General features: G+C 41.3%; 1 protein-coding gene across 3 annotated transcripts in view; it reads left to right on the forward strand.

The window, feature by feature from the left end:
* The window catches only part of TMEM108 (transmembrane protein 108), a 173,203-nt gene that overhangs the window by 1,322 nt on the left and 146,219 nt on the right, over nucleotides 1-25,662 (forward strand). For all 3 annotated transcript variants that reach the window (XM_065629322.1, XM_065629323.1, XM_065629325.1), the window contains exon 2: nucleotides 10,612-10,741. The gene's annotated coding sequence lies outside the window, so the exon portion shown is untranslated. The remainder of the gene's footprint in view (nucleotides 1-10,611; nucleotides 10,742-25,662) is intronic.

Genomic DNA, 25,662 nt, shown 5'->3' on the forward strand with positions numbered 1-25,662 from the left:
GGAATGCAAGTCAAAAGCAAATTTTTTTTAGAAAAGCAATAATTTTCTCCTAATGCTTTGCAGCAGTACCTCTGGAAACCAGATGCAACTGTTCAAATCTATATTAAGTTCTGACTCTTACATTTGCAGAGTGATTTTAACCAGATAAGGTGCAAGAATAGATAACAGTGTAGTAACAGTGACACTACTTGTACCTGAAAATATTCTAGTGACTTTACTTTAAAGCTATATTAATTAGACCTAAATCTACACATGCAGACAACTGGTTATTGCATACTATGCTGTTGTCCCAGAGTGACCTATTCTCCTCTAGTTTATGTAGCAGACTTACTGTAGGTCCTAATCATAAAGTAACCTTTGCAGATGCAGTGATGTTATTATGGTTAATTTCTTACCAGCTATTCTGATTGTAGTAGGCCATGCTAATCAACCGTGTGAAGACCACCTATTCCTTTAAAAAATGTTTATTACTTCTGAGGATTTGAAAACTGCAGAAAAAGCTTTAATCCTATTAGGCCTGATGGAATTTACTTTATCCTTGTAAACTGATGTTCTGTAGATTAATGCCAGATATGGAATAGCTTGAACTTTAGTCTTTCCGCTGGAGAGATTAAAGAAAGAGGGAAGGCAATTACAAGTGTTACAATGGTAGAGATGCAATTATGTGATCGTACACAGGGTCTGCAGTTACAATAACATAACGCAGAATAAAACAAAACTCAAGCTTATTATTGACAAAGCCTTTTATTTCTGCTAATAATGCTTATGTGCCAATATAACACTAAAATAGCTGCAATAATGTGCACACATTAAAGACATTTTTTTATATTGACACTGACTGCCTTAAAAAGTTTGAAAACACTGGATGATCTTTCCTCTCCTGGCAACAAGAGGCAATATTCCTAAGTGCTTGTGCTGTAGCATCTGCTCTGGTGTTGCCTTCCCTTGGAGGTCTTGCCAGGGCTGAGTTTTGCTGTAACGGACAAGCTGAATCAGCTCTGGTTGCATTTCTTCACAGCCTGCAGCTGCCCAGAGCAAGAGTTTAGCTAAGCCGAATCCATCAGTGGGCATGCAACAGACCTCAGTTGCATCAACAAAGCCCAACCAACTCATACTCCAGTCTAGCTCATCGCAGGTAAACAAATTCTTCTCTGAGGATTATAGCTAGACCAGAGGTTTTGGTCGTGCTGTAAACTGGATTAATCAATTGCCAAGTAAATATGAGCCATTAATGTACACATAAAGTCTAGTGTATGTACTTGCAAATTGTTTATTCCGGTCAGAGTTAATGGATTTGTGTAAAAATTTTCACTGAATTGTTGCATGACATCCATGTTTGTGGAATATATGAACTGGTATGCCCGACTGTATTTACTAAACGGCTAAATGAACTAATAACCAACAGATTTATTAATAAATACTAAGTTTTTGCATCCAAAGCTCAGCCATGTGGTAGAGCACAACCAAAGACAATGTGGTGTTTGCAACAGATCTCATTTGAGTGATAGGGTGCAAATATATGACTGTGATATTGAAGACAGTTAACTTAAAATCAATAGAAATTAAAGTGAACAAAAAATTATATTGTCATTCCCTGAATTATTCCAAGGAAACCATTAGACAGCACACTTACTGTGGGGTAACTGCAAATAACTCCGCTGGAGTCATGTTCCAGCCACAGTAAATAGGCAACATAGGAAAAATGAAAGTTGCTGTTAAGTTTCTAGCTTAACATCCACAAAAAGAAAGCTTCATAGTTGATGCTCTTGTCTGACTGAAGACTGAGTTATTCTCAAAAAGAAATAGGAGTGAGACCAGGTCGTTGTTTTGGACCTGCTTCATAGGCTGTTGTAAATGAGGCTTTTTGAACTTGAGTTTGATGTACTAGAACTCAGAATGTTGAGGTTAGAGGTGTTACCTTTCGATCATTAATGACAGGAGTATGGTAACTGTTGCAATAAAGAGTGATGGGTATGGGAAAGAATGACCCATGTCTTCTGTCTCACTGAGGAACTGGATTATACAGAACACTTTGCCACCTCTTTGGGTAAGAACATGATGCACCTCTGCTTGATGCTGGGTAGTCCTTGCCACTGATAAGAATATACGTAATCCATCATTAAAGCACTCATTGTGACCTTTGGTGTGCTGATAGCATTCCCTGAAAGAAGTGTATCAGCTGCCACACTTAGAGGTTTTCTTTTACAAAGCTCTCTGGACCCTCTGGTAAGGGTCCATCTTGTTCTTTATTATGGGGGTGAATTCTCTATGCTCTCTTGTCATTGCCTATGCATAAGAAAACAGGTTTTATCCAATGTGCTGTGATGCTGAGGAAGAAATTTGCTAACTAAAATTGCTTTGGCAATCTCCATTTGGGAGCATGAAATTAAGGGCAAGACATAAACATAATGCCACAAGTGGACAACGCTACAAGCAGAGCTGATGATCTTACTGCAAGCAGCAGTGACCAGTGGAGCTTTTTCTTCTGAGAAAAGCACAAAAGGAGTTGTGTGATTCTTAGAGTGAGGAGCATCTCTACCATCTAGTTTAATTTTCAAATTCATTGTTTCATCAGTCCATTCTGTTTGTAAAGTGTGGAGAACTCAAGTGAAATTCTTGTCCCACTGCTCAGGATCAGGTTTTCAAGTTAGTCATGTCAGTAACATACTTTTTCAAATTAAAAAAAAAAAAAGTGGAACAGGGTTTCATTTACAGGCTCACAGAATGTCTGAGGTTGCAGGGACCTCTGGAGTTTGTCTGGTCCAACTCTCTGCTCGAAGCAGGGTCATCTAGAGCAGGCTGCATGGAGCTGTGTCCAGATAGGTTTTGGATACCTCCAGTCTCCAGGGATGAAGGCTCCACAGCATCTCTGGGTGACCTGTACCTGTATTGGATCACCCTCACTGTGAGAATTCTTATGTTTAAATGGAATTGTCCGTGTTTCAGTTTGTGTCTGTTGCCTCTTGTTCTTTCACTGGGTACCCCAAGATGAGTCTGGTTCCCTCTTCTTTACTCTCTCTTCTTTGTCACAAAGGCAAGTTTCTGGCTTATGGTGTACCAGAGCTTCCAGGTCTCTCTCTGCTAAGCTGTTTTCCCAGCCAGTTAGCTTCCAGTCTCTAATGGTACAAAAGGAGAGGGAGGAGTAAATGAGAAGCTGGGAAGAAGAGCAAATGCCAAAGAGAAGGGTAGGAGAAAGGGTGGGAGTGTGTAGAGGAATGCAGGCAACTGGAACCAGTATGCTGGTTGCAGCAGGCTGGTTTGCTTCACCCTCATTTATAATGGTGTTAGGAAAGACTGGGGTCTTGAATATCAATCCACAGGTGCTCCTATGCTTGGTAATTTAAACAGGATTTAATGTATCCTGCAACTATAAACAAGGGTGTTAGTATGAGTCAAAAAGGATGCATGAGTTTTGTTCTGAGCTGGGTACCTACACTTCCAGGGTAACCAGGACACTTTCCTTTTCAAGGGTCTTTGTAATGGCATAATTCTGGCAATTTTGGAATGATTTAATAGGAAGTTCAGTTGGGCAGCTCATGTTGCTGTAGTAAGCTCTGTCTGTTAAGGCAGACTTTTCCAGGAAGGGCTTCTAAGTAAAGCACCACGATGCCTCCAAGGAGAAAATGTAGTTTTATGACAAGACACTAGTACAATATATTACTTGTGGAAGACATGGGGGAATTGGCGGTCAAAGAAGCCTTCTGGGGTCACTTAAAGGATCACTGGCATTCAGATTGTAATCCAGCAGTAGTCCTCTAGGATAGATGATGTAGGACTACATTTAAGAGTCCTTTGTGATGGTCTTAAAATTGGGATTGTACAATAAGATTGATTATGGAGCTTCATAATACCTGTATGTATGTTCATTTGAGCATATAACTCCTTAATGTTTGGAAATAACGCAGGTGTATTGGGAGTTTTTCATATCTGAGAAATAGTTGCAGCTTTGTCCTTATCGTTGGTCCAGATCCACATCCACTGTAAATAGGTTAATCGAAATCAATGGAGCAGTACCTGTCTGCCCTTTGTGCACCTTGCCTGTTGTGGTTTTTTTCTTTCAGAAGACTAAAAGTCACTCAAGACTCATACAATAATGATTTTGCTTGATTAATGGTGTTCGTACTCAAAGACTTCAAAAGTGTGATCCATGTGATCTGTGCCAACCTGTTAAAGCAATGGCTTATAGCATGTTCTGCAACCTGAGATCAGAGGTGCAGGTAGAGCAGCCTCTGTGCATAAGCACAGACAGAAGAGCAAAGATCAGCTTTTCACGTGGTAAGATTTTAAGAGATAAAGGTAACATCTGTAAGTGGATCTGAAAGCAGTGCAATCACTTTACGTATTGATAATGTTCCTTTGCTCAGCTTTATTTTGTTATACCTACGCAGATCCACAGTGTGACTGAAATCAGGGCAGCAGCCAATCAAGATCTATTTTATCTCTCAAATGCTTTAGTTTCCAAGTAAATAAAGGTGTATCATGTAACCAGACACTCGAACACACACACTCCAGGAGTTTTGTTAGTTAACCTGCACTTCCTGTAGTTCATGTAATGTCTATCATTATGTAAGAAAACACTGTAAAATAATAACAGTATTATAGAGAAATTACTGGAAATAGAATACATCCAAGGTCTGAGTGCAAAATAATGTTGTAGCATTCTATTTATAATGGTAGATTCAAGGGAATCTCTTCTTCTATTTCTATCAGCATTTGAACAGAGCCTGTGTATCGTCAGGGTAATTAATCTTAGTGATCAACCAAGAAAAACAGTTTTAGGTATATTCTCACTCTCTATCTTGCCTACTGCTGTTGGCTTATTTCTCTTTGTTCTCCAATGCATACCACCTCGTATCTACCCCTGCAGTCGCATAATTGACACGATTGCGTACACAGAGTCCTTATTCTATAGGAATTTGGCACATGACAGCCAATTTTTGCACTGAACTGTAGTCAGTTCTTCGGTAATGTTGTGGGAGTCACACGCCATCAGAGTTCTCTTTACCTACATCCAGGCACATGCCAAAGACAGTGTCCCAGATGTCCCTTTTCTTAACCTGCTGCCTTGTCCTGCCAAGTCAAGTGATCTACTCCACAGTTCAGTGAAGTGCCTTCTTGGCTCGCCATCCCAAGACCAGCAGCTACTCGTTTCTGTCTGGACCTTGCTTGCTTCAGATCTCCTTGTTGCTACAGGGACAAGGAGATTGATCAGCTTCTCATTGAGATCACAGACTCACAGAAAGTTAGGGCTTGGAAGGGACCTCAAAAGATCATCTAGTCCAATCCCCCTGCCAGAGCAGGAACACCTAGGTGAGGTTACACAGGAAGGCGTCCAGGTGGGTTTTGAATGTCTCCAGAGAAGAAGACTCCACAACCTCCCTGGGCAGCCTGTTCCAGTGTTCCGTCACCCTGACTGAGAAGAAGTTTCTTCTCAAATTTAAGTGGAACCTCTTGTGTTCCAGCTTGAACCCATTACCCCTTGTCTTCCTGTTGGTTGTCACCGAGAAGAGCCTGGCTCCATCCTCGTGACACCCACCCTTTATATATTTATAAACATTGATGAGGTCACCCCTCAGTCTCTTATTTTCCAAGCTAAAGAGACCCAGCTCCCTCAGCCTTTCCTCATAAGGGAGATGCTCCACTCCCTTCATCATCTTTGTGGCCCTGCGCTGGACTCTCTCCAGCAGTTCCCTATCCTTCTTGAACTGAGGGGCCCAGAACTGGACACAATATTCCAGATGAGGACTCACTAGGGCAGAGTAGAGGGGAAGGAGAACCTCTCTCGACCTACTAACCACCCCCCTTCTAATACACCCCAGGATGCCATTGGCCTTCTTGGCTGCAAGGGCATGATGCTGGCTCATGGTCATCCTGCTCTCCACCAGGACTCCCAGGTCCCTTTCCCCTACACTGCTCTCTAATAGGTCATTCCCCAACCTATACTGGAACCTGGGGTTGTTCCTGCCCAGATGTAAGACTCTACATTTGCCCTTGTTATATTTCATTAAATTTTTCCCCGCCCAACTCTCTAGCCTGTCCAGATCTTGCTGGATGGCAGCACAGCCTTCTGGCGTGTCAGCCACTCCTCCCAGCTTTGTGTCATCAGCAAACTTGCTGATAGTACACTCAATTCCCTCATCCATGTTGTTGATGAATATATTGAATAATACTGGTCCCAGTACCGACCCTTGAGGGACTCCACTAGTTACAGGCCTCCAACCAGACTCTGCCCCATTGACCACGACTCTCTGGCTTCTTTCCTTCAGCCAGGTCACGGTCCACCTCACTACCCAATCGTCCAGTCTGCACTTCTTCAGTTTAGCTGTGAGGATGCTGTGGGAGATGGTGTCAAATGCTTTGGTGAAGTCAAGGTAGACCACATCCACCGCTCTGCCTTCAGCAATCCACCTTGTTATGTCTTCATAAAAGGCTATGAGGTTGGTCAAGCATGACTTCCCCTTGGTGAAGCCATGCTGACTGCCCCTGATGACCCTCTTATCCTTGATATGTCTTAAGATGGCACCAAGGATAAGGTGTTCCATCACTTTGCCAGGGATGGAGGTGAGGCTGACCGGTCTATAGTTGCCCGGGTCCTCCTTCTTGCCCTTTTTGAAGACTGGAGTGACATTTGCTTTTCTCCAGTCCTCAGGCATCTCTCCCGTTTCCCAAGACTTGGCAAAGATGATAGAGAGTGGTCCAGCAATTACTTCAGCCAGCTCCCTCAGCACCTGCGGGTGCATCCCGTCTGGACCCATGGATTTATGGATGTCCAGATTGCTTAACTGGTCCCTAACCCAGTCCTCATCAACTAAGGCAAACTCCTCCATTGCCTTGCCTTCCTCTGGGGCCTCAGGGGTACGGGGCTCCTCAGGACAGCCTCCGGCAGAGTAGACAGAGACAAAGGCGGCATTCAGTAATTCTGCCTTCTCTGTATCTTCTGTCACCAGGGCACCCACGTCGTTCATCAGTGGGCCTACATTGCCTCTGGTGTTAGTTTTATCTGCCATGTATTTGAAGAAGCTCTTTCTGTTGTCCTTGACCCCTCCTGCCAGGTTTAATTCTAAGGAGGCGTTAGCTTTCCTAGTTACCTCCCTACATCCTTTAGCAACAGCCTTATATTCTTCCCAAGTGGGCAGCCCCTCCTTCGCTGATTTGTAAACTCTCCTCTTCTCCTTGAGTTTGCCCAGCAGTTCCCTGTTTAACCACGCAGGTCTCCTGGCTCCCTTCCTTGACTTCCTGCGTGTCGGGATGCTCTGATCTTGAGCTTGGTAGAAGCAGTTCCTGAATGTTAACCAACTATCTTGGGCCCCTTTACCTTCAAGCAGCCTTGCCCACGGGATTTCCCCCAGCAATTGTTTGAACAGGCCAAAGTTGGCCCTGCTGAAATCCAGGGTTGCGATTCTGCTTGGTATTCTGCTCCCGCCACATGAGATCCTGAACTCCACCATCTCATGGTCGCTGCAACCAAGGCAGCCCTCAACCTTTACTGCTTCAACCAGACCCTCCCTGTTAGTGAGGACGAGATCCAGCAGCGCACCTCTCCTAGTCGGCTCTTCCACCATTTGCATCAGAAAGTTATCGTCAATGCACTGGAGGAACCTCCTAGACTGAGGCTGACTGGCTGAGTAGTCCTTCCAGCAAACATCAGGGTAGTTAAAATCCCCCATAACAACCAGAGCCTGTGACTGTGAGGCCACGCTCAGCTGCCCGTAGAAGGCCTCGTCAGCTTCCTCACCCTGATCTGGTGGCCTGTAATAGACTCCCACGACAGTGTCACCCCTGCCAGCCTGCCCCTTAATTCTCACCCACAGACTCTCAACTCACTCCTCAACCGCACCTGGACAGTACTCTATACATTGTAGTTGCTCTCTCACAGAAAGAGCAACTCCACCACCACGCTTGGCTGGCCTGTCTTTCCTGAAAAGGTCATAGCCATCCATGACCACATTCCAGTCATGTGAGCTGTCCCACCATGTCTCTGTTAATGCCACCAGATCATAATCTCCTGACCGAACGCAGGTTTCTAACTCCTCCTGCTTATTCCCCATGCTGCGCACATTGGTGTACAGGCATTTCAGGGAGCGAGCCGAATACACCGATTTCACCCTAAGGGTATGGCGAGCCTCCCGGTCTTTATCGATTCCAGCATGCTGCCCCACTGATGCAAGCCCAGCTACAACCCCATCCCCCTTCGAATCTAGTTTAAAGCCCTCCAAATGAGCCCTGCTAATTCCTGCCCCAGCATCCTTTTACCGCTGTGGGATAAACCTTTCCCATGTATCACTGACCGGACTGGTGTCTTATAAAACCAGCCGTTATCAAGGAACCCAAAGCCCTGCCTGTAGCACCAGTCCTGAAGCCAATCATTTACGGACTTAATTTTTCTATTCCATCCCACATCATCACCCAAAAATGGAAAGAGGGAAGAAAATATAACTTGAGCCCCAGACTCTTTCACCATTCGTCCCAAGGCCCTGAAATCTCTCTTCATTCCCCTCAGACTACGGGATGCAGCTTCCTCCCCATCTGTCTGGGAGATCAGTAGGGGGTAGTAGTCCGTTGGGTGCACCAGGTTGGGGAGCGCCCTGGTGATGTCCCTGATCCGGGCTCCAGGTGGGCTACAAACTTCCCAATGATGAGGGTCAGCTCTGCATATCGGGCCCTGTGTCCCTCTCAGAAGGGAATTGCCTGCTACAATTACCCTTCTTTCTTTTTTATCAGAGGCAGTCTTGAGGCGTGGAGTCAATCGCCTCTTCCTGTGTGACCTTGTAGGCGGCCCATGGTTGGCCATGTAACGCCAAGAAGACTTGGTGGCTGTCCTGTCCTGACCTACAGGCTCTGGTCTATCCAACAGGTCTGAGATGACAGGAGGGTTTAATGTTTTAATACCAGATATACTTACTTGAAGATATTTGACGTTGTTGGATTTTGATTTGGAAGAGTAATACAGCATTATGCCGAAATCACAACACAAGCATGATATGATGATTGCAATATACGGCAGAATCACTATACGAGCTGACTCCCCATGCCAGTCTCTACATGCTCCACTGTCTCAAAGAGGGAAGTTTTGTCCCGATTAGAGGTCCCAAGCCATGGATTGAATAAAAATATGGTCTGGAAATGTTTAGATGATCTGCATAGTCAGGCATTCTTAATATGTTTTTTCCTAGCTGTTTGCATTCTGATGCTTAATTTGTAAGAATGAATGTTATGGTTTTTTTCCATGTTAAGTCCTGGCTCTCATTTTAGCCAATACTTCTGAAGGACAAATCTTGTACTTCACTGAAATCAAGTCCTGAAAGTTGTCAGGGAGAAGAGGGGAGCCTACATAATATTGGTTGTTATTCAGAGCTTCAGAGCTAAGGACTCTAGGGTAATTGTGTGTGACCTTTCAGATCTGAGGTCTGCCTGCATCGAGGAGGAGGCACAGTTCACCTGAAACATCTCCCAGGACCTTTTCTGGCTTCATTGAGAGTTTCAGGTTTAAATGGCAATTAAACCAGATGTGACTTGTGCCATCAGTGTGTGACATGCCAGCTCTGCCATGCAGGGACAGGGTGGCCTTGTGTGCCACCCTTTGTGGTGGGAATTTACACCAGGATGTAAGGCTACCAGTGGTTAATACACTATAAAATGTTCTTGCTGATGGCTTTTAGGCATTCTGACTTAAATGAGTTAATTTTCAATTTTCCATGGTAAAAAAAAAAAGGGAGGGAGAGAGCACCCTAGATAAGATGTGTATACTACAAACCATATATACACGAAGCTATACTAACCTTTAAAATACCTGTAAACAGCTTATGTAGAGAGGAGGGTAGATTTTTATGCAGGAACAGCAGATGTTGTGCATCCCATTTTCTGTGCCGCGATGGCTGGAGCCAGGAGTTTCTGATGAAATCTCGTAATGAAACAGTCAAATGCTTTGAGAAGTTGAACACAGCTCAGCAAAGCAGATCCAAAATAACGTGGACTGCCGATCTGCCAGTAAACAGACAATTGCATTCTGTTCTTTAGTTGAACTTTCATGAAACTAAAATATGTTTTGGTAAAATTCACCTTCAAAATGTGTTCTGCTTGTGGATCCTGCATATAGGCGGTCACTTTTTTGGAAGGTGTGTTTTTCTTTTTTGCTACCTTAATTGCTGAACATAAATCTTGGCCATTCTGTCAACCTCCAGTTTCTCAAACCAGTAGCATTCCTACTCCAGAACTAGTATTTAAATGTCATTTAGTCCCTTTCCACAAGAACCAACCTTTAACAGATGAATTGACAAATTGACAACTCAGACATGTAAGCTGTGCCACTTTTTTTGTACAGTAAAGTTTGAATTTCATAAGGTAGGAGCATGTTCTCAAATTTAGAAGATATACATGTATGAAACGTGATATTCTGGAAAGTCTGCAAAGAGATCCTAAAGAGTTGTCTTCTTACATTCCCCAAAATCAATAACCTACAGAAACATTGTGGTCTGTAATCCATTACACTGAAAGCTCTGGAGAGCAATATGAGCCACGTGGCACAGAGCCATATACATTTAAATTGAATGCCTTGTAGAATGAGATGAATAAACATCTTGGAATAATACACCCACTTCTGTAAATTTACAGGTTGCACCAGCTGGCAGATTAAAAATAAGAAAACAAAAAGCTTGGAAGAGTTGCTACTACAGGAAGATCCGAACCAATGGACTGTATGGATATAGATATGTTTGAAAGCATCTGCTCTTCCCATTACAAGGTAAGACACAAAAGGATTTTTCTGCTGGTTTGTTCCCTTCAGTGCAGTGCAGCTCTCTTTTGTGGCACTGCCCAAGGTGGCAGTCAGATGTTCTCCAAAGCTTGGTTAGTCTAGTGGCTCACTGCTAATAGCTGTGGCCTATAGCTAATGTGTAACTGGACTATAGTGAGACCCCAAAAGGCCTCAACTTTCAAAAGTCAATGACAAATGTGGATCCCCAGGGCCTGCAAAATTCAAAGTTTTATTATGTAAAATATCAGTCCAGATAGCTCTACAGGTTGTCTATTTTTAGCAGACCTCCCTGCTACCCTAAGGCATCTTTTCTGTGTGCTTATTAATTGCTGTAGATTAAAGTAGACTTGGAACCAGTACTAAGTGCAGGATCTTCGTCAGGAGAAAATGTCTCTTAACTGGAGATGCAAGTTAAGCCTTTTCTTTGTATAGTCTTATTGTTCTTTCCCTTTCAGGATCGTTGTATGGTTTGTTTAAAAACAAACAACCCAAACTGCCGCATTTTTTCTTGTTTTCTATCTATTCCTATAAAAATCAATTGCATATTGCTCTGAGTGTGGTGGAGAGCTTGATACATTTTCTTGGCATCTTTTTCCTGATGCTTGGGTATACTGTCACTTATTCTAAATGCTTCCTTTACTGAGTTGTTTTCAGGGAATGTACAAAACACAGACTTTCAAAAACTTATTTGGAACTGGTAGAAACACTTGAGGAAGACATGAAGCAAGTGAATTTTAATGTAAAATTTCTTATTTCCAACATGATGTAGTTCTGGATGGCTGGGGGATGGCTATGTAGGACTTCTTTGTCTTCTAACAATTCTGATCAACGTGGGATTGCTACAGAGCAAATGCAAACCCACAACACCAGCTCTGTGTTACTCAGGAGCTCAAATCAGGCAGCTGTGCAGTTGCAAAAAGGGGCAGTTACAACTGGTCTTAGCTGTTCCCTGCTCTAACCTGGAGAGGACTTCTGGCTGAAGTCAGTGTGACATTCCATTTATCCATCATTTGCCAGCCAGTGTTAAAGGATGAGGGACCATCTGTGCTGGGGCAGTGCACTGCCACTGCTTCTATTCTGGATGGAAATACTGGCTGCCAGTGTCCAGTGTTATCCGTCTGCCATTGTCGCAAGCATGAGATACACTCTGCCCGTTCTTTTGCACAAGAACTATATTGAAGAGATCCTCTTCCTAAGGTGGGAAATGTAACACTGGCACTGCACACTGTAGAAACTCACTTGGAATGAAATGTGGGAAGTATTCAGAAAATGCAAAGATAAGCAATAGCAAATACAACTTAAAAGGAAAAATGCATTCATACTCTCAAGTACTTGGGACATTCCAGTAATTTTCCATAATTGTTGTTGCAGAGGAATGTACATAGACCATAAAACCCCCTGTAAGATCTGTTCTAGATAGCAGACACTTCTCTAAATAGTTTTATTTCCCCTTTCAGGTGCTTGTGTGACCCCTGGTGCCTACACACAAGTGCTCCATTGGAATCTGTATTGCCACCGGTTATTGCCAGCTTCCACAAGTAAAAGTGCTGGCCTGGTCTGTGCTTTCTTGTTTGAACATCTTTACAGTTGCATTTTTTGAAATTCCCAGCTTTTGTGCAAATTCCTGATATGGTGGGAAGGTTGAGGGTAGAGGCACGACAGCTTTGGTTCTGGATATGTGAAATGAGAATACCATTTTGTGTTGCCACTTTGCCTGCTTTAATCATGTCCTTTTCTGAATTGGAGCTTCCGAGTTTGTGCTTCTTGGCTTGGGGGGGGGGCTTGGCCTTGGACAGGGCCTCTGGCTGTTGCCTGGCATGTAATCCTTCCAAATAGGATTTGCATTCTTGCAGCAGCCATTCTGGGGATGGAGAATGAATACATGGAGGCAAATTCTGCTTACACAGACATAGCTCAAGTCCATCCATTCAGAACATGAGTCAATGACAGACAGAGTTGCACATAAATTGAGTCTTTTCTGAAAAGAACTGGTGCTAGTGGCTAAGAAAAATGTACGGGGTCAGAGTTCTGCAGTGTCTTAGTTAACTGGATTTATAGGCACTTATTCACAGCAAAAATGTTGTTAGAGCCTCAGAGTTGCTTTGTTAGTTTTTGTTTGCCAGAGGCTGTCTTCCCTGTGGGGTTGTCATGTGGAAATGTGAGCTTGCAACCCAGCTACTTCTATGTACAGTCTCAGTCTTCACTTAAAACTTCATTGCTCTTTCAATGCTGTGCACTTCTCGGCTTAAAAGTGCTTGAGATGGTCTACTATAGTGATTCTTCTATTTGGGATGATAGCCTGCAGCTGTAGGATAGAGTAAATAACTGGAGGTAATAGTGGCTTAAATCACAGCCAGACCTTGAATCCCTGAAATTTTATGTTGCCATTTATTTATGGGCATTATTCTTGATAGCTTTTTTGGTGCGTTTATTCTTTTTTGACTGAAAAATGATTGAATCATCAAACAAAGCTTAAGAAGTGAAGGAACAGACTACCCTCTGGTTTACACCCAACACAATATCCTGATATTAACAGAAGCTATGCAAGCTTCAGTTATTTTTTTTCAGCAGCCTAAGTTTTAAATGAAAGCCTGAAGAAAAAGCACCTGTGAACTTCTGGGAAGTCATGTGTTAGAAAAGTTCAAAACTGAATAAAAATAAATTGATTTTGCTTATGACTTAGCTCTGTCTGTCTTCTTTCTGGTGCACTGAATTTGATGTTCCTGTTATTCACTTTTACTAGTAGTGCTGAGGGATACCAGGCATTGATGAGACCTCAGTTGTGCTGGGTACCATGCCGGGCCCAGCATAAATTGCAAATGCACCTTTCTGCAAAGAGCATATGATCAAAGAGGCAAGAAAGATTAGATGGGTACAGACCCAGATGCACAGGGGACAGTGGGACATTTTTCATCAGCATGGCAAGCAGTGGCTTCAGGAACCTGCACGCAGCCAACTCTGTTGCCTTGAGGTGATTGTGTTTTAAGGTGGTGGAGAATCAAAGCACTTCACCCATGCAGGTGGGGAGGGTTCTGAAGAATTGCCCATAATGTCACTATGATACTCCCTCTGTGCTGTTTTGATTTGAATAAGAGCAGTTTGATTTAAATTAACTTGGAAATTTGAGCAACTTCTTGGCAGTGGGGGGAAGCCTTTCTCTTTTGGAAGTGAGGGTGACACACAGCTTGCCTGTCCTGCAGCGTAATTTGTCCTGACATTTGCTGGCACAGTAAGTTCTTACTAACTGCAGTGACACTTGCCCTGTGTGACATAATTCGAAACACTTTTTCATAATACTTCCACTTGAACTGAAAGCAGCCAAACTGTCTTTTCTAATTTCAGCCCTTTTGATCCTTTGTCCCCAATGATAAGTTCTGCTTTGCAGTGTTTCCCGGTGCTGTCTGAAACAAAGATGAGATGGCAGCCAGAAATCCAAGGTTTTTCCCATCACTAGTTGAGAATATGCTCTAAGTCACTGATCCTTCATGAGCTATATCCTGAAGGAGTTAGCTTCAGAAGTTAGCCCTCCCAAGGCAGGCATTAAGATATGGAAGTAACAACAGGGCCAACTAACAATAAGATGTGTTTGTGGTTGCCTCCATTTATTAGTACTAACATTGGACACTAGTTGCAGAGTATTATTTTTGAAACCCATCAAAAGGAAAATGGTATAGAGCGAGATCAGAGTCTTCACAATCAAAAATAATGCATTTTGCTAGATTTGATGTGGATTACCAAATGGGAATTGTTACAACTTTGATTTTAATTTGTTTCTGCAATGCGTGTGTCTTTTCTACAGTAAAGAATACCTAAACACTTGTTGCTACTTAGTCATCTGTTCAAGCAGCATGTGAAATGCTGTGATTATTTCTTGATGCCTAGATGGAAAATACAGTTGTTTTGATAACATTTTGTTCATTCTAATGCCATTGAATATGCATAATTCGTTCCACTTGATGATCTGGCCCTGACAAGTTTGAGTACTATTCCTAATAGTAAGCAATAACATTTGTTTTGGGGTGATGGGAGACTATTGTGTACAATTTGAATGAAAAAAGTCTTTTGGATGCAGTTAAAAGCAGCCAAGTCTGGTGGAGAATTCACCCATAAGTGGAGCAAGTTTGGGAGTATGACCTCTTGTTTGATAGCTGATATAAAATTAAACTGGTATACTGTGTAAAATCAGACTGGGAAATCTGATATAAAGGTAAACTTGCTATGAGACTAAGAGAGTTTATAAGTACTGGCAAAAAGAAAGAAGTACTTGGTTCTTCAGGATGCATTGTGCTTCCTCTGGTTTCTTGCCAAACATAGAAACAAAAGCTGGGTCACTTTGAAATGTCTACTTATTTAGCCTCAGGTTCCTCACAAGCCATAATGGATTCATGGTTTTGAGGACAACCTCATATCAGCTGTGAGGTGGGGAAATGCCCTGATTCCACTCCCTCCATACAGATGGCTGCTGAGATTAGCCCAGGATCTTGCAAAGCAGAGAACTAAATTCCACTTCTAAAACCAAGCGCCAGGTCTTGAGATTTACTCGATGCTCTTGCACCAGTTGGGATGATCTTGCTGCAGAACAAGTCGGCCATACCACTCCTATCCTTGGTTAGATGAAGGGTCAGTCTGTTAAATTTCAGCTGTGCATTTCTAGGTCAGATTCAAAGTGAGTAAAAAGGTCACGCTTCATTTTAACTACTTGCTGTTCTGTAAAGAGAACTGAAAATAGTAAATGGAGTACAGAAAACTATAGAACTTCGGGAAAAACTTAGTTTTGCAGTTCAGCTTCTTACAGGAAAGAGGCCAAACTGAACTTTTGAACTGTGATCTGTCTGCAAAGGTGAGGTTGCAGCTGAGACAGCATCACCTTCTTGTGCTGAAGAGGTCCCTGTAAATAGATATCATCATACTGGAAATTAAGTCAGTATAGAAAATGTTACAGTGTGATTTGTGTATTTATTTCTGTATGTGTGTTGTTAATTACATGTTAGATTACTAAAAGTGCATTTTTAAAGCTCTCTTTTTGATATAACCTTTTTTATTTGTTTTCATCTTTCTTTATTCCTCCTTACATGCGTTTTCTAATTGCGTAGACTTAGATGCATATTGCTTAAAAACAAGCCTTTGTAAAAGCAAATACAAAGTAACATTATTTTTTAAGCAAGTGTCTTTCAGCATTTAGCATGCCAAGGGCAGTGCTAAGAAGTCAAAGGAATGCTGGTGAGAAAGAAGGCAGAAGCACATCATGTGAAGTTTTGCAAATGAAAGGCAGCATCCTCTTTTGCATGTAGTTGAAGTTGTTTATAGCTGCAAAGACCTAGCTGAGTGCTGAATGGAAGTGCTTAAAAAGTGGGGAAAGATTTTTGACTTCTAAATGTTCTATAGAAGCATGTTTTCATGCATTTCAGTGTGGGATCCAAATTTAAATTGTTGGCATCTTTCCAAACATGTATTAAAAGGCACGGGGAAATTACATATATGATAAACTATGTCAGAAGTAATGGTGATTTCTTTTGGTACAAAGTGAGACAAAGATGGTCTGGCCATGGTCTTACCCACAAGATGTAACTGGGTTTTTTTTGCATGGCTTTAGCCAAATTACCTAATTTATCCACCTTAATTTTTTCCTTTGGTTAAATGGAGTAGTAGCAGTAGCTTCGTTTGACTTTGGGAACAAGATGAGGGGAAAAAATGCATGTGCAGCTGCTGAAGATCCAGATTGAGTACTGTTATTATATGACTTTGGTCTAGTTTGAACAACATGATCAGCAGGCAGCTTTGTCTAGGTGTCCCAGTCGACTGCCAAATAAGTATTTAATATCTTAAATCCTCTGGGATTGTCTTTTGATTACATCAGTGTCATAATTCTTGCTTTCTTTTATACCTGCTTAAACAAGATATTTTCTTACATTTTTCTTTTATGGAAGTTATATTCTTTGTCCCAGTCCTTTTTCTGAATGCTCTGAAGTATTCGGATTGCACTTTTTGCTCATTTAGCTGCATCCATTGCTGGCTTTCCTTGCTCAGCTTAGTCAAATTTTGGAGGTAGGGTATAGTGTCTATAAACTTCAGATGGTTCAGCTACTCCGCTTTTTATGCTGAGTCTTTTTGCTGTTGTTTGTTTTTTCCCGTTTTCCACACCAGTCTCCAGAAGAGACTTTCAAAGCTCAGATGATTTCAGAGAGTCACCTTTTCTTCTTTCTGATTTGGTTTATTAACTGCTCTTGTGTTATCTTATGGTAGAGGCAACTGTTCACCAAAAATGGTGCATGTAAAATCTTATTTTCAGAGCTTTTCTTTAAATCAAAGGATGTTTGGCCTACCACAACAGGCTTATTAATCTGCAATTGTCACTTCCTCTTTTCAGATGAAATCTTCCTGTCTTTGAGTAGAATCTCTCTTAACATGCTGTTGTCTTAGGCACACATCATCTGCTTTATTTCCTGAGTCTGCTACACAACCTAATAGCTTTCAGAACGGAAGTTGTTGGGTACCAATTGGCAGGAGCCACCACACTACTAATATTTTGGACTTTTTTGGCAATTTAATAATACTGTATTCTTTGGTTTTCTGTTTCTCAGCGGTACCTTACATCTTTCTTCATCTTTCGAACTCTTTATGTCTTGCCTTAATTTTCCCCTTTTGGAGAATTTGACATCTTCTACCCTTCCCCTTAGGCTGTTGAAATTCTTCCTTCATCTTAATGTGCCTTCCCAGGTTAATTTTAGCTCTCTACTTACGGGTGATCAATCTGGTTTTATCCAGCTTTACACTAAGTGGGATCTTCTTTGTGTTTCCCTCCTGAGACTGTGTCATCCCTTGAACTTTTGCTCTGTAGAGAAATAGAAACATTCTGCTGCTTGGTCACAAAATCAAACACATTTTCATGTTGTTAGTCAGCATTTTATTGTCTTATCTAATTTCAGATCAAATGGATTTACATGGTGTCTCTTCATATACAACAAAATTATGCTAGCATTCCTATTCTCTTGTGCTAAACTTGTTAGCACATGATGTTAGCATGATGTTACACATGCCTGTCTCTTTCAGCTTCAATTATATGTATATTTATATATATATTTATATATATATATATATATATATATATATATATAAACAGTGCTTTGTGCTCTTAACACCCTCATGCATAACTTCCCAGTGATTTTTCTGCTGGGTATCTCTTAAGAGTTTCCAGTCTTGTTCTATCCAGCATAATTTCTAATTTAAGGTTGCTGCTTTCGTGATTCTAGTCACAGGACACCTGACTTCCAAGCATGGAGGAGTGAAGGAAATTTGGAACTTCAGTTAAAGAAGTCTTGAGAAGAAGTGGAGGTGGTAATTTTCAATAGCTCATCCAGCAGTAGACTGAGAAATCCTAATGCCTGATTTATCTCTGATGTAAGTGGCACCACTTAAAGTAACTTCAGGAATAGAAGACTAAAATAGAATGACCCGAAGCATGTGCTGTACACATGGCAGATCAGATCAGAGCAGTCCTAATGAAATAGCCCTTCTTTCTTTCTTCACATAAACAGCTCCTGGGAAAGAACTGTTGTGATTTTTTTCCCCTGTAGAAGTGGAAAAGGTGTAGGAAAGTGATGCGATGAAGCCTGTTAGGGACACTTTCCTTAGAAATTTCCCTATAGTATTTGCTCTCAAGTATGAAGATTCTCTGTGATCAGGACAAGTGTCCAGGTATAGAGGAAGCCATTCTGCCTATTTTCCGCAGATCTTTCCCCTAAGAACTGCAAAAAATTTCTAACCGCTTCAGATATCAGAGGTGCCGTCTCATCTAAGGTGCGTCTCTATTCTGGTGGAACAAAGAGGAATGTGGAAAAATGTGTTTTAAACAAATGTAGTTCCCTGAGAGAAATTTGTGTTTGTATGGAAGCTGTTGTTGCTGTTGTTTTCTTTTTCTTTTTAAGATCTTGTAATTCTTCATAGTGGAAGGAATAACTGAATGCAGGCAAGAATGGTTCTGCTTCTTCTGTCAAGTTTCTTGTGTAACAGGATAGTATATGAACACATTTAAAAAGCTTTTAGGATCTTTAAAAAACCCAAACCCAAACATAGAGTGTTGCTCAGTGCAATTATCAGAAGGGCCAGGCAGCCAGCCGTGACTGATTTGAAGGCTACCATTAGGACCTATCCGCATTAATATAAAAAATGGCAAGACATCTTAAAATCTGACACTTTGTCTGTGGTGGGGTATTTTGCATGGAAGGTGTGCTGTTGCTGCTCAGAGATATGTTTGGGAGGTGCTTTAAGATTTGTAGGTGAAAGTTGTTATATATGAAGCATACAAAGTGTTAGAATATCAAAGGATTAGGGGTTTATATCTAAGATTAGAAATAAATAATCGGTTGCTTCCCAAAACGTGTGTTTAGTTTTCAAGAGCCATAGGGCACAGAGCACCAGCAGGGCTCCCTAAGAATTGAGTTTGGATACATGGCTGCCAGTAGTGACTTTTTCTTAAAAGAAAAGGTGATTTTAGGCATCAGCAGCTCATAGTACAAAACCAGCCTAGTGCTCAATCTGATAGCACAGCCATTGTGATTGGGTTCTGAGGCAAGAGCTCAGGAGAGAGGGTTGGGGAAGATGTTGAGGGGTGGGAAGATAATTTTCACAGTCTGCGCAAGTAGCACAAGCTCTTTGCTTAATCTAATATCCTGGAATCTGATGTGGATACCTATCCACGAGGGATATTCAAAGACAGTAATTAAGAAGTTTTTATGTGAGGAAAGGATAACTCACTGAAACATTCCAGGTGGGGTAGCTGTGAAAATTTTTCTGTAGAATTTTTTTTTTCCCCAAATGCGTTTTATCTCTAGTTCAACCTCACATTGTATGGAATCACCTTCATTTTCCTTGTCTGATATAAATGCATTAGTGGGTTATGGCAAATACTTGGATCTTTTGCAACAGGGGAATTATTTGCTATTTTTCTTCCAACTATCAGTAACAGCGCTCTGCAGCTGTGGCAAACTACCATGCAGTGAAATACTCTCCAGCTTTCCAAGTATTTTGAGTGCATTTGAGTGCATTTTGTGCAAACTTCACAATACCTTTCTGAGGCAGTATCTAATGCTAGGCAGTGTTCTGTGAGTTATATTGTAATTAGTGCAGCTATTTATGACTGGAAGTACGGTGTTGGTTAAAATGATGGAACCTTGCCCCATCACATAGTGTATATGCTCCTCCCAAGGTCTTAATGCTATGACAACAGGAATGCCAAAAATAGAAGTCAGGAGTCTCAGCTCCTGGGAAAATGATTTCATCCCTGGGCAGCGTTTCCTCCCTTAGGACCTTCTTCTGTGTGTCTGCTTTAACTCACCTTCTTGCTACCTTTGTTGCAGAAAACAGTCTCGCCCTAAATCAACTTTTAAGTGACAGGTAATTGTGGTCATAAATCTCTTCCACAGGGGGCTGGCATTGTCTGTCTTTTTAAGCTAGACATAGCAGGAGTCATCCCGAACTTGCTTCTTGCCGTGGAGCCAGTAGCACATGAAAATTTAGAACATTCAGGCACCTTTTTAACAGAATGCCCTTATCGATGTACAAGGCAAGTTAGTTGTTGGTTTGTTGAAAATCAACCAAAACACAGGCACTATTTTTTATATTTCCCACCTTTCCCTGTTTTCATGACCCTCTATTTTTTGTATATGTGTTAAAAGTTAAGATTCTCATTCTTTAGAGAGCCTGCACAACTCCACTCTAATATCAATGTGACTATTTTGTCATATCTAAACCAGGTTTTTTGCAGCTGCATTATAAATGCAGCACAACATCACCAAAGGACTGTTCAAGCTAATTTCTTACCACTGGAGCTTACTGTCTGTAGCTGACAGCAGGGTAATCATGTAACTAGGTAAAGGTCAGCAGTAATCCACCACTCTGCATTCTGGCACTGCAGACCCTTTCTAAAGCCAGTAAGTAGCTGCGGAGCTGGGGGCTGTTTGGATCTCGCTGGTGGCATGCACAATGTGATAAGTACCTAATAAAAACTTAGTTTTTTTATTTCAAGAGGGATTGCCCAATTCCTGTAATTAAATAGCTGTCTGCTCGCTGCTTTGTTGCAACATCTCCATCATTCAAAATAATATACTGACCACAGCTAATGTTCAGTAACAGAAAAATTAGCTGATACCATACTGCTGCGTGGTTAGGGGCAAGAACCGTTACAGAGATATGCAGAATCTTTCCGCAGATGTCCACTGGTTTCTGAAGTTATATCCACTGTCTGCTTCTGTATTTTGAACTGTGATTTTAAAATTTTTTTCTTTTTTTTTTTTTTTTTAATTGGTGTGGAGGTACTACCTCAAGGGAATTTCTAGAGATATTTTCTCCCATTTAGGCAGCATTTTCTGCTGGAAGGATAATCTCATCCCTACTTAGTACAGGGCAATCTTGAGTAATTTATGCATATATCTTGACTGCAGAGAACACACTAGATCATAAATATTTTTGAAAAAGCATGGGGGATCACTTTCACAGTCTTTCTTCTGACTTAGTGACTGAAATTTTGTTCAGTGTATTTGTGTAATTGTTTTAAATGATTTGGACAGGACTGATCACAGGAGTAAGACCAAGATGTGATAGCAAGGAAATAAGGTTAATTAGAAACTGTGTGGTCCTGCAGTGATCCTGGAGATCACCAAAGTATCCAGGACTTTTGTTGGATGCGATCCTGGTTTCTCAACTACAAAAGAGTGTTACCCTGAAGAGTAGGTAAAGTCGTTGTAAAATGGTCTTCTCCAGAAGGTGTCATTCCTTGAGGTAAAGCAGCTTTTGTAATCTCTGCTTTGGAACTGTTTGAATAGTGTGGGTCAGATTCTTCCTCTCCTATTTACTTGTGAGTCAATGTGAGAGATTTTGGCCCTGTGCTATTAATGGTCATGGTTTTAATTACAATGCTTTTGTTCAGCTTTAGTTGTAATTCTTAGAGATTATCTTATACTTCCATTACTTTCTGTGCTACACAGCATTTTTTAGCATATTTGAGAATTATATTTTGCCCAAACTCAGAATTTATTCTTTCATTTTGCAGTACAAGAGTGTTATTATGTTATCATGTTTTTATGTTCTTCTGAAGAACACCATCCCTTGATTCTAGCATCGCTTTTGTGTATTTAAAAGGCTGATACATTATTGTCTACTTTAGATCACACAATTGAATGAACACTCCAGGAAAATCAGGGGTGATTAGCAAGTACTAGTTATTCCTCTCCACAGCTTTTCTCTCTATTCCTTTGTCTTCATAGGAAGAAAGAATTCAACTCTTAAGATATTTATTCTCCTTTATTCAGTGACGATATAATTCAAAATGTAATAGCTAACTGCAGAGTGCCCAGGTGTAATAAGATAAGAAATTGCCTTAAAAATAGACAACTTTCTGGTACATATTCTTGATTCAGGAGCATGTAATTTGCCAGTTTTCACAGTGATGTACTTAAGCCAATGTCTTCTCAGATATTCTCCCACAGTTATTACAGTAGGTGAATTTCAGCCAATTTACTATTTGGTGTGAACAGGATCTCTTCTGATCTATTAAATGAAATACCAGTAGTTTCAGGTCTTCTTTTTAAATTAATAATCACAGTGCATTTATACTGTCTTTCAGTTCACATAATTAAACAGCAGATGATAAAAAATATCATAGATAACTTGATTCATTGCTGTGCCAAAGCAGGATTGTTCCTGGTGTCATATTTTCCATTGCTTTGCCCAGTACACCTTTAGATGACTTGAAAGACAGATTGCCTGTAATTTCCTCATCCTCTTTAGGTGAAGTTCAGGTTCTTACATGAGTTTCAATAAGAGGCTCATTCTTTGTTGCAGTAAGCAGTTCATCAATGTAGAATGACTTTTGCTGAGTTGATCAAGATGAATCTGTGTATTTCATATAATAACAGAGCAGTTTAGAAACCTTTATGGCTAGATGCTGAAATTGAAGGAGAAAGCATATGACCCCTTGACTTGTAAGTGTCTGAAAAGGTAGAGGCATTGCTTCTTGAACACCATCCACGTGACCATGCAGCTGTCTCTTGCTGTAGCAGAGCAAAACCAGCCAAGTGGGTAAGTGTATGCGACAGGTTATTTAAACTAACAGAGTTTATAGATGGAAAAAATGTACTTCGCTGGAAGACTTCTGCCTCAAGTCAGCAAGGTTTCGTAACTCAAGCTCTCAGTGCTTGCCCTTCATAGCTACAGAAAGTCTTTTCAGGTGATTAAGTGATTGTGTTTAGGGCTTGGCAGTAGACATGAGGCTTTGTGTTCCAACCTCCAGTGAAAAATTCAGTAGCGAGTAGGTTGTCAGCCAGGAGCAGCTGTGGATTCAGTCCCTAGTTAGGGAAATGGCAGGACTGCAAAACCGTAATTACTAAACTCTTAGTAATCCAGAGAGAGAGGCTGATCTCTACTGTAAGTCCTCTCCATTTTTATAACTTTTAATCTACATGAAAAAACTGGGAGTCCAGCCTAGTCATATGAAGTCCTCTTAATCCAGGTAAAACTTTTTCTTTGTCCTGTCGTCTTTTCCACAGTCCACCAAACTCAAGTCCTCAACTAAACCTTTAATTGTATCTAAAAGATTACTTCTATAATGCTTCCTTTACTTTTCACCAAATTACACTCAATCTCTTCCAGAAATAATTTCCAGTGTAAAAGTGCTTCAAGTAAGCTGTTTCTCCAAGCAGAAAGGTTTTGTACTCTCTTCTCTTACTTAATAGAGCAAAACATATTAAAGAAGTATAGAACTTGAGCCTCCGTAGCTCCTATTGTCACTTAATCCAGATAGCATAAGTGATTACTGAAGTGTGTACAATCCAACGTTTATCCTGCTTGATTAGCAGATCTATCCACTGAATTTTGTTCTTCCTGTCCCCGTGGAACTGCAGCTGCTTGCCCATCCTTCTCCATTCTGGCCAGGTAATAGTCTCTGTAGGATTAAAAAAAAAAAAAAAAAAAAAAAAAAGGCAAAGGGTTTATGCTTGGTTTTGAAAATAGATGTTGGATATTCATTCCCATTTGTTGTTATTGTTAAGGAATTGTGCTGACAAAAGCACTTCAGTCATGAAATAAGAATGGAAGAGAGAGGGGAAAGCAAAATAAACAGGACTGAGGGATGTGCATGTGGCTTGGCAAATTGAGCAAAGGGAAGAGGTAGGGTGATAGTTCCAAACTTCAGAGCTGATGGTCTGACTGATTTGCTTGGTTTAACTGATTTGCTCTGTGACACGAAGTACCTTCACTCTTCACTATGCCTATCCGTAAGGAGGTTATGTTACCTGATTTAGTAAAGGGTTCTGCAGATTATTTCTAAAATGCTTTGGGAACTTTGAATGAAAAGAGTCCTATGTAGATAGGCACTGATGTAGAAATGATATAGATGTGCACCTCAGTCTGGTGCAGTTACTGAGCACAGCATTACTGCCACCATGGAAAGGACTGGAAGAAATCTCCTGGGAGCCGTTAAGTAATTCCTCGAGTCTTTTTAGACACTTACGATATATTACTTCAGCTTGGCAGCAAACATGGTGTGATATTCAGCTTAATGCATAAGAGTTCTGGAGGAAAGAGGGGGAAGAGTGGGGAAGAAGGGTCATTTGTTGAGGGCTTTTAATTCCTTTTGTACTCTTACCCCATCATTAGAACCAAAATTTTTTTTTTTTTTTTCTTCTAGAGCCCTAGCTATGTACTCAGTATTAAGCCACTGGGATTTTAAAATGAAAGATTTTCAATAACCAAGGATTACATCCTGAGGGGAAATGAAAGGCTTTTTCAGGCATGCTCTTCCTTGATGACAGAATACTGGGTAGATGGATGGCTGGTCAGCTTTAGGATGGCACTTTTTAGATGATTACAGCAGCTCTTCTCTGAACGCTTGCTTCTACTGCTCATCAATTCCATTTGCAAATCACTCAATTTCTAAACCATTTAATGACTCTGTCTTGAAAACTATTCAAGTTGTAGTGATCTGCCAAAAATAACAGCAACCTGCTCTTCCACAGCACTATAGGATTCATTCCCCTTGCTTTGTGTCTTCTGTATGGTTTTCCATTAGTTTTTTTTCCTCCCTTTTCCTCAATTTCAGCTGTCCTCATGGCAATGGTGTTCAAACGGAGAGCTAAGAAGCCATGAAGGTACAAGGGAGCAGTATTTCTCAAGGAACAATAACTAATGTTGTCAAAGTAATACACAGGGGAAGGCAGATAGCTGGAGACCTAAGGCAAAGTCGGTCAGAGCTTGGAAGTGGACTAAACACCAGCCTTCCCTGCCAGAGCATCCTCTCTGAGTGGCCCATGGTGAGCTGCTGGCTACTGGTGGCAAACCTTTGGCTTCTCCACACTGAGCAGAAGAACCCAGGTTTCTACATCAAAAGACATACAGGCCTCTCAGGTACTTTGATTCATGTTTCTTCTTGGATGTTCAAGATGGAGGTGCAACCTGTCCTAAGCCATTAGGCCACATGGTAAGGGAGAAGCTACAGCGCTGGAGCTGGAAGCTGTTTGTCTTACCTAGCCAGTGTGGCTGCATCAGTATTAATAAATTAAATGTGGCTGGCATGCCCAGAGTGGTTCTTGGGTGCAGAGCACAGCTACCTACATGCAGCTCATCCCTATATAATTAAACTTTTTTAGCTTCCAGAAGATAGCCACATGCAAACTCTGTGCCTGGGGTGGCATCTGCACATTGCTAACTCCCAGAGTGTGCCTGAGAATCGGCAAAACCAGGCTAGTGACCATTTGAATGACTTAACGGCACTGATGATTGATTTCCGGTGCCCACGGGTGTTCCTTTGTGATGTGTAACTTGGAAATGTGACCCTGTGTGCAACAGGTTGGTTTTCTCTGAAGGATACAGAAAGGGTTGGAAAGCTGATGTTTCAGTGATAATGTAAGGTCAGACAC

The sequence above is a fragment of the Caloenas nicobarica genome, chromosome 2 (genome assembly GCF_036013445.1).
Source record: "Caloenas nicobarica isolate bCalNic1 chromosome 2, bCalNic1.hap1, whole genome shotgun sequence".
NCBI classification, from domain to species: Eukaryota; Metazoa; Chordata; class Aves; order Columbiformes; family Columbidae; genus Caloenas; species Caloenas nicobarica.